Here is a 10,134-nt window from a genome sequence, read left to right as displayed (position 1 = left end):
CACCATACAGACATCTAATTTACAGCACCCGGATCTCATTTTCTATGTGACACGGATGACCTGTACTTAAATCCATTCCTGGGTTTTCTGTGGTCATAAGCCTTGTGTGGCATACTGCTGAAATAAACAAACAAATCACACAAACGATATATACCTCATTTGTTATTTAAATGGCTTATGAGTGAATAAAATTATTGTCCTTATGCAATAGCAGATATACTGTGCCCAGATGTAGAACAAAACCACATCATCTTAATACCATTATTTGAATATAGTATTGTCATAGAAATGGGCATCCCCACTGAATTTCAGATAATTGATGTGAGGTTGGGATCAAATTGTGAAAGTCAATTTTGACATATTTTCAGAGATACCTGAGTTCTTAGCTAAATATGTGCTTGTTCATTCTATATCTGTTACTGAGGCATCTATTTTTATTTTTTTATTTTTGTTCTCTACATGGCAAATGGGCTCATTGACTCTTTAGCATTCATTTAAAAAAAAAAGAAAGATAAGAAAAACAAAAGAAAAAAAGGAAAAAGAAAAAAACCTACAATGTGAGCAGAATATTAGTGTCTTGGCAGGGTTCAGTAGGACCTATAGTTGAAAATGGATTTCATGCAGGACAAACTCTGTTTCCTATTTGCAAATGAAATATTTTTAAAATTTTTTTTTAACGTTTATTTATTTTTGGGACAGAGAGAGACAGAGCATGAACGGGGGAGGGGCAGAGAGAGAGCGAGACACATAATCAGAAACAGGCTCCAGGCTCCGAGCCATCAGCCCAGAGCCTGACGCAGGGCTCGAACTCACGGACCGCGAGATCGTGACCTGGCTGAAGTCGGAGGCTTAACCGACTGCGCCACCCAGACGCCCCTCAAATGAAATATTTTTAATGCAAGCTTTATGTTTTATGCAACATGAACTGACACAGAAACTCTTTGATTATAGTATGGAAATTCTATTTTTTTTTTCTTTTCAAATTAAGTAGAGCTAATTTTGGAAAATACAAACTTTCTCATGAGTCATGACTTACTTTGGTTATTTAGATGGCTAGAGATAACTCAAATTAGAGATTAACTAATATAGTATGCATAATGGTTTTGACTCCTTTTAAACTTTTATCTTGGATACCATGACCTGATGAATGAAGGAGAAAAACTGCACTTAGAAATGTCAGTAACTCTATTAGCAAAATTTACTGTCCATTCACATTATTCAGTGCTTCATTTACATATAGATATGCTACTTCCATCTTTTTAACCTGAGGAATCATTGTTTTTTACTCCTCTCATCATGTATTTCATATTATTCCTTCATCAGTGCTGGTCGCTATAGATGCTATTCACTGCTTACTAAACCAATAGGATGAAACATGTCTGTGTCAGTAGCTCAATACAGTTTCAAAAACTCTCTTCTATTAGACAAAAATAAAATGTCTGTGTCATTGTTAAGAAATGTCTCAGCATAAGTGGTAGAAATATGTGGCTGCCATAAAAATACACCTCTCAGACTTCCTAGGGAGGATTGCATAATTGACTGCTGGCCCTAGCTGCCATAATCTGAAAGTCATTACCACATCACATTAATGTTGAGGCTATGCTTCTCCAGCATTGCTCCCAGCCAGTGACAGAACGTAGAAGGTGTATAAGGCAGGACTATTCTGAGACTTGGGGCTCCTCTGATGGGTAATTTTGGCTTAAAGATTTGGCCTTGCTGAAACTTTTTTTAGAATTTCACTGTAGGCTATGACTCTTCCTTTCCTCTCTCCTTGACAGCGATCAGACTCATCAGAGTTTAATGGCTCTCACAGTCTCCTCTAGTTCCCTCCCATTTTCTCTTACTAGCACATTCCCCAATAAAGTTCTTGCACATCTGATCCTGTCCTGGCATCTGCTTTTGGGAGAACCCAGACTAACACAAGTGGAACTGAGGAAACAGATATTAAGATGGAAATTTGGGACTAGCTCACTCATCATGCAACAGGCAAAGAGAACACCATCCTGGTTGGTAGGTGGGGCATGAGAATCTCTTGCTTAAGTAGGACCCCAATTGCTAAAAATTTTACTACTGGCAGCTTGGCAAATGTTAATATGGAGGGAATGCTTTTGCAGGTGTGGCTATTTGGGCATTTCAAATATAATGGTGTAAAAGATGCCTACAAAGAGAGTGGAGTTAGTTGACTACTAAGTTGTATTAACCACCTGATGATGGCTAATGAGAACTAAGGGTCATTAGCAAGCAGTTAATGGAAAAGTGTGAAAGTCAGAAGTTGTCTTTGATAACTTAGAAAGCAGACGTCTCTTGTAGGAAGGAGAAGAACTGAGAGGCAGGAACAGCAGGGTAGCAATACAATAGATTGAGAAATATGACTCTTTTTGAGTGCTTAGCCAATGCCAAGGCCAGTAGTCTAGTATGGAAAACTTGGGGCTTGAAAACTTGGAATGGGTCAACTAAATGGAGGCCTCTGAGCATGTTGCAGACCCCCATGAACCTTCTGGGCTTGCAGAGGTGGACCCACATTTCCCTAGTAAGAGTTAGTATGTCTGCTGTGTTAAAAGACACTACAAAGGTCTAGGAAGAAATGATATTTCCCACCATCAGCCCAAAGGCTCTTCCAAACTCCTTTCTTGGCTCTCAGGCTGAAAATCAGTATCATGACTGGGGATATTATGAGCTTGAAAGAGATTATACACTGAAAGGATTGCAAGAATATGCAAGCAAGAGACAGGAAATATCGCTTGGAGTGGATTTTTAGATAGCTTGAGCAAGGGGGTAAAATATACAAATGGATGTCATAATTCATTGATTTGGGGGCACTTTCTCAGAATATGAGATTTGATGTTCTAGAAAAGTTTCCAGAGGATGAGGCAAATGGGCTGCTATGGTGGTGGCTCTTTGAAATCTGGGGGAGATGGTAACTCTGATGGTTGATTTTTCTGTGCTGTGGTGATTGGGACAAGAAGTGTTCAGATATCTGGTTTAACATTATTTCTGAGTGTGTTTATGTTTGTGAATGTATTTTGGAAGACATTAGTACTTGAATTCGTGAAGTGAGTAAAGCAGATGGCCCTCCCCAATGTGGGTGAGCATCATATACTCTGTTGAAGGCCTGACTAGAATAAAAAGTCAGAAAGTTTAAATGGACTGCCGAGCTGGAATTTCAATATTTTACCCTCAGAGATTCTGAGGCTCCCAGGCCTTCAGACTTGGACTGGAGTCTACACCATTGGCTTTTGGCTCTCAGGCCTTTGAACCACCACCTCTTCTGGGTATTTAGTTTGCAGATGGCAGATCAAAGAATTTTTCAGTTTCCATAGTTACATGAGCCGATTCCTTGTAATATATATCATACTCTGTTGATTTCGTTTCTCTGGAAAACCCTGGCTAATACAGATTTAAGTACCAGGAGTATCTGAATCATAAAAACAGAGAGTCACAGTCCTTCCATCAATTAACAGACTTGAGTTAGTTTACAGATCCAGAACTCTTTGAATGAAGGGAAGTTGGATCCCCTGGAGTTAGAATCCCAGTACAGTACCAAAAATTTGTAATGTTAACCTTTCTTCTAGCCTTCCCCAATGGGACCTTTTATCAGGGTAACTGTGCGTTGGGGAAATGGAAACAATCAGAGCTTTCAGGAATTACTGGACCCTGGATCTGAACTGACACTAATTCCAGGAAACCCAAAACATCACTATGGCTCACCAGTGAGAGCAGAGTCTTATCGAACTCAGGAGATTAATAGATTTTTAATTCACGTGCATCTTACAGTGGGTCCAGTGGGTCCTCCAACCCATTCTGTGGTTATTTCCCCTGTTCCAGAATGTATAGTTGAAATAGATATACTCATCATCTGGCAGATTTCTTACATTGGTTCCTTTACCTATGGATTCAGGGCTATTGTGGTGGGAAAGGCCAAGTGGAAGCCACTAGAACTGCCTCTAGTTAGGAAAATAGTGAACCAATATTGCATTCCTGGAATAATTGCAGATATTAGTGCCACCATCAAAGAGTTGAAGGATGCTAGGGTGTTGATATCTACTGCATATCCACTCAACTTCCCTATTTAGCCTGTGCAAAAGACAGATGGAACTAGGAGAATGACAGTGGCTGAGAGTAGACATAGCAAGGTGATGACTGCAATTAAGCTGCTATACCAGATGTGGCTTCAAGCACGTTAACATATCCCCTGGTACCCAGTATGTAGCTATTGATCTGGCAAATTCCTTTTTGCCATTCTTTCTAATATGGTATACCAGAAGCAGTTTCTTTCACCTGGCTAGCAGTACAACTTCCCTTTCTACCTCACAAGTATACCAACTTTTCAGGCCTATGTCATACTTTTCTTCTCAGGAATCTTGGTTATCTTTCCTTTCCACAAGATGTCACACTGATGGCATTATGCTGATTGGACCTGAAGAGCAAGACACAGCAACTGGTCTATAGTTATTGGTAAGACATTTTCATGTTAGAGGGTGAGAAATAAATCTAACAAAAATTCAGGGGACTTCTACCTTGGTGGAATTTCTAAGGTTCCAATGGTGTGAGGCATGTGGAAATATCACTTCTAAGGTAAAGGATACATTGTCGCATCTGACTCCACCTATGGCCAACTAGGCACAATGCCTAGTGGGCCTCTTTGGATGTTAGAGGCAACATATTCTTCATTTAGGTGTTTTATTCTTGTCCATTTACTGAGTGATCCTAAGAGCTGATAGTTTTTGCTTGGGACACAGAATAGGAAAAGGCTCTGCAACAGATCCAGGCTGCTGTGCAAGGTGCACTGCTGCTTGGGCCATATAATCTAGCAGATCCAGTGGTGCTTGAAGTGTTGGTGGCAGCTAGGGATGCTATTTAGAGCCTTTGACAGACCCTTGTAGGTGTATGCATTTAGGAAATTTTAGCAAAACCCCACCAATCTCTGCAGATTACTACTTTCCTTCTCAGAAAAAGCTCTTAGCTTACTACTTAGTCTTTGAACCATGGATCACCAAGTCACCATGCAACCTGAGCTGTCTATCATCAGCTGAGTGGCATCTGACCCACTCAGCCATAAAAATTCACATGCACAGCAGCAATGCACCATCAATTGAAGTACTATATATGTGATTGGGCCTTAGCAGGCCCTGAAGACAGAAGTAAGCTACATAAAGAAGAGGTACAAATGCACAGATTCCCTATAACTGCTACACAGCTTTTTCTCTCCCATCCTGAATCTATTGCTATATGGGAAATTCCTTATGATCAGTTAACAGAGGAAGAAAAAATTCAGGTCTGGTTTATAGATAGCTCTGCAATCTTTAAATGATATGCAGGCCTTACCTGAAAGTGGACAGCAGCAGCATTTCAGTCCTTATCTGGGACATCCTTGATATTAGTTAAGAGAAAAACCTCCCAGGGGGTGGAACTTCGGGCAGTGCACCTAGTTGTTCATTTTGCTTGGAAGGAGAAAGGATCATACGTCGTATTATGTACCATTTCATGGGGCTTTGCCCAGTGGTTTGGCTGGATGGTCAGGAACTTAGAAGGAACAAAATTGGAAAATTGGTGACAAAAAAATTTAGGAAAGAAGTATATTGGATAGGACTCTCTGAGTGGTCAAAAAACATGAAAATATTTATGTGTCATGTGAATGGTCACCAAGGGATGAGCACAGCAAAAGAGAATTTTAATGACCAAGAGGATAGGATTACTCATTCTGTGAATACCAGTCAGCCTCCTTCCCTACCTATCCCTGTCATCACCCCATGGATTCACGAATAAAGTGCTATCTGGCAGGAATGGAGGTTATGAATGGGCTCAAGAAAGTGGATCTCCATTCATGAGGATTGATCTGGCTACCACCACTGCTGAGTGCCCAGTTTACCAGCAGCAGAAACCAACACTGAGTCCTCAGTATGGAATCATTCTCCAGGATATTCAGCCAGCTACTTGGCAGGTTGATCACATTGGACCCCTTCCACCATGGAAGTGACAGTATTTTGTTGCTACTTCAGTGGACACCCTGAATGCAGATTTTTCTTCCCTTAACACAATCTGGGGAAGGAAACTACTGCCAAAACTACTACTTATGGACTTACAGAATGCCTTATCCCCTATTACGGTATCCCACATACCATTGTTTCTGATCAAGGAACTCCAGAGCAAAAGAAATGTGGCAATGGGCCTATGCTCATAGAATTCACTGTTAATATCATGTTACCCTCAATCCTGGAGCAACTGGCATGATAGAATGCTGAAATGGCCTTTGGAAGACCAGTGCCAACAAAGTGACAATACTTTGCAGGGCTGGGGTAAGATTCTCCAGAAGGGTGTATATGCTCTGAATCAGCATTGGGTATGTGGTGTTGTTTCTACCATCCCCTAAGGATATGATCAGAATTAATATAATTGGCAATTGGACTAGCCTCCACATTAGACCCTGGCCTATAGGTAAGAGATCATAGGAAGGAGACTAAATGAAAACCTCTGAAAATGCCCATGACCAAGATAGTAAGCCAAAAATAATATTGAATCCAAAGTGGGAAAAACAGATATGAATAACAAGGTCAAAATCCCTAAATAATGAGGGATTTGTGATTCTTATCATATCATATATTAAGTATTCCAGTCTTGCCCTGCAGAAGCTTGGAGAGTTTGTAGAAGCTTATGCACTAATGCATGGTTAACTAAGTAGTATCACTGGTTCCAGTTGTTGAGCTGAACATGGTGTCACTTTAGAGAAGATTAATAAGGTCTCAGGTACATGGTATATGGCCATTGATTTTATAATTATGCTCTTTTCCATTCCAATAAAAAAGGATCAGGAACAGTTTATATTGAAATGGGATATAAAAGAATATTCATTTATAGTTTTATTCAAGTATAAGCAAACTGCATGGCCCTATTATAATATAATCTAATGAAATATTGAATGATTGGATATCCCACAGGACAGACAGCATAGTGATCTATTGCACTGATAACATAACATTATGGTAATTAGATGGGATAAGAAAAAAGATTTTAGGGCACTGGAAATATTATTAAGACACAGGAGTTCCAGAGGATGGGAGACTAACTCTATGAAGATTTAGGGGTCAGTACTTTAGTGGAATGTCTAGGGGTCCAACAGTCAGGGGCATGCCAGATATCTCAGGAAGTAAAAGAAAAATTTCTGTATCTTATGGCTCCTACCACATAGAAGGAACAACAGAATTTTATAGGCCTTTGGATTTGGATCCAACACATTCTACACCTAGAAATATTACCCCAGCCCATATGTTGGATGTCATTGAAATCTGGTAGCTTCAGGTGACATCTGAAGGAGGAAAGGGCTCTGCATCAGTTTTGGGTTGAAGTACAAGAAGTTCTGCTGCTTGTGCAGCAGTATCAATGGCTGAAAGTATCAATGGTGAAAGAACACACAGTACGCAGATTATGGCAAGCTCCACAACAGTTGCACCAACATTATTCCTCAAACTCACAACTTGGCCATAGAGGAGATCTCACACCACAGGAGCAGCTGAAGGAGGAGAAAAGATCTGCATTTGAGTATGGTTTTGTGTAAGCTAGAAATGGATGGTGGTTGCATTACATCGATATTCAAGGGTGGCCTTGGAATTACAGTGGGGAAGAAAAGAAAGATTATATATATATATATATATATATATATATATATATATATATATATATGTACACACACACACACATACATATATATATATATGTATAAGGGTATGGGTGTGAAGATTTTTGTTTTGCATGTCAACATCCACAAGGAAGTATTTGCCATGAAGGATACATTAAACAACAAAATAAACATAATGACTACATCAGTTGACATTAGTCAATATTCATCATAGAATACCCCAACATTAGCACAATTGGTATGTGAACAGAGTGGACTCAGTGGCAGAGATGGAAGCTAGTCTTATCCCAATAGTATGGACCCTAACTTACCAGGGTTGATACAACTTTACAGAAACAGAGACCAATACTAAGATCTGTTAAAGAAGACCAATCAGCCATTCAGCGGCAACTCGACTATACTGGACCCTTTCTATCCAGGAAGAGTCAGCATGTTGTATTCCTAAAGAGAGATACCTATTCTAGGTACAGAATTGCCTCTCCTATTGAGCTTCAGCCACCACTGCTATCCAGAAGGCATGGTCCACAAGCATAGATCCCACACATCACAGCATTTGACCAGCAGAGTAACTTGGCGTGAAGGGGTTTCAGGAGAGAGACCACAATCATGGGATCCACTGATTGTATTATATTCTCCACCATGCTGAAGTAGTCGGTCTCATACACTCATAGAAAAGCCTTTTGTTAGCATAGCTAAAGCACCAGGTGAGGGGCAACACCATGAAAGGATGGCTACTACCCTTCGGATTGCAGTATATGCATGAAGTGAGAGGCGTCTATACATTTCTGTATCCCCTGTAGAAAGAATACATGGATCTGGTAATCAAAGGGGAAGTAGAAGTGATAGCAGCACCATCACTTCCAGTGACCCACTAGGAGATTTTGTGCTCCTGTCCCTGAAGCCTTGGGCTCGATAGTTACCCTTTTGCCAGGGAACACAGTAAAGTTTCTGCTGCACTGTACATTAGTAGGCTGCCAGGGCACTTTGGACACCTTGTTCCTAGGTACCAGGAAGTAAGAGGAATCATCATCTGGAAAGTGTCACTGATCCTGATCTGTAGGAGAAGGTAGGACTGGATTTCACAACAGGGCAGGAATAAATGTATTTGGAATGTAGGTGATCCACTTGAGTATTTTCTGCTACGCACTCGCCCCATTGTATCTGTGAACAGATACATAGAGCAATGCTGACTGGAAGAGGATGTGATAAGCAAGAGTTGGAGGCCTTAAAAATGAAAGTTAAGGTTCTATCACAAGGTTAATTATCAAGTATATCTAGTTCTTGATATGTGAGGGTGAGGGACATTTGGAAAGCATCAGGGAAGAAGGAGAAAATGAGTTGCTGGTCTGAGATTGGGTTGTGGCTCATCCCATCAACATCTGGTTTTTCCTCAGGAAAGAGTCCCTTGGGGATCATGCGGTGGGCGACCCTGAACTCATGTGACACAGGTGTGTACTGTAGCTGCAACGGAAATACACCATTTATAGCTCCTCCTGTGAGGAGTGGAAATGACACTCTAAAGATGTCTCAGCCTTTTCTGGGTCCCTCATCACTGTCCTCCCCTAGCATTTCCCCAGATATATCTTTGCACAGCCAATATTATCTCAGTGTTTGCTTCTCAAAGGACAAGACTAACATTTAGTAGAGACTTAAGTGTTTGTTAGAATTCCTATGCTTACTTTGTATTTTTTACATATCCTTATTCTTAATTTTTTTTTACCATAGTAGTATGATTTATTTCTGTGTCTATAGTCTCCTCAAATTATTTAAACTAATCATGTAAAAAATAATGTTTTATTTTTTCATTCAGTGCTCTAAGCACTCTTCCTAAACATTCTCAAAATATGCTTGTTAATAAAAATTTAAATAAGTAAATGATCAACTTACGTATAAACATTATAAATTAACACTTAATTAAGAAAGTAACTATGATGTGAATGTATTCTCTTGGCTTCAGAGAGAGAAGCGGTGAGAATTTTTAAAAGTAATACCTTTATGTAGATGCACTTTTACAACATTTTCTGCACATCAAGGATAGGGGAAATGAATATTTGGTCTGGAAAACAGAGACATTTAGATAATTAAAGAGTGATATTACTTTACTTATTTTTGAATTAAATTATTCTTAGGGAGGATGGAATATTTAATATTCCATTATATACCATTTTACCAAAATAACTGCTATTTAGTTGATAATTTGTATACGCTAAAACCAATTTATAATACATACACAACTATTCTCCATCAATACCACCAAAACTCCTTCCTTAAATGATGATATAAATTCCACTGCTTTATACAAATGCAGTTACTTGAAAACAGGAAAAAAATGATAAATACAACCATAAATGAAAGAAAATTAAGGTAATTCTTTTATAAATGGTGCTCAGTCAATATTTTTAACTATAGAAGAGGTAATCATACACTTTAAAGCTCTCAGTATACTCAAACAGTGTTAGTTAGTATTACTTACTTTATGGTGTCATTCTTTTTTTTTTTTT

General features: G+C 39.3%; 1 pseudogene; it reads left to right on the top strand.

The window, feature by feature from the left end:
* The first annotated feature begins 1,599 nt into the window (after window positions 1-1,599).
* On the top strand, window positions 1,600-8,703 carry LOC121030041 (uncharacterized; annotated as a pseudogene).
* The last annotated feature ends 1,431 nt before the right edge of the window (window positions 8,704-10,134 follow it).

Source organism: Herpailurus yagouaroundi, unplaced genomic scaffold (assembly GCF_014898765.1).
Source record: "Herpailurus yagouaroundi ecotype Mexico unplaced genomic scaffold, PumYag 139, whole genome shotgun sequence".
NCBI lineage: Eukaryota > Metazoa > Chordata > Mammalia > Carnivora > Felidae > Herpailurus > Herpailurus yagouaroundi.
The sequence above is the reverse complement of the archived record's forward strand: the minus strand, read 5'-3'. Positions and strand labels throughout refer to the sequence as shown.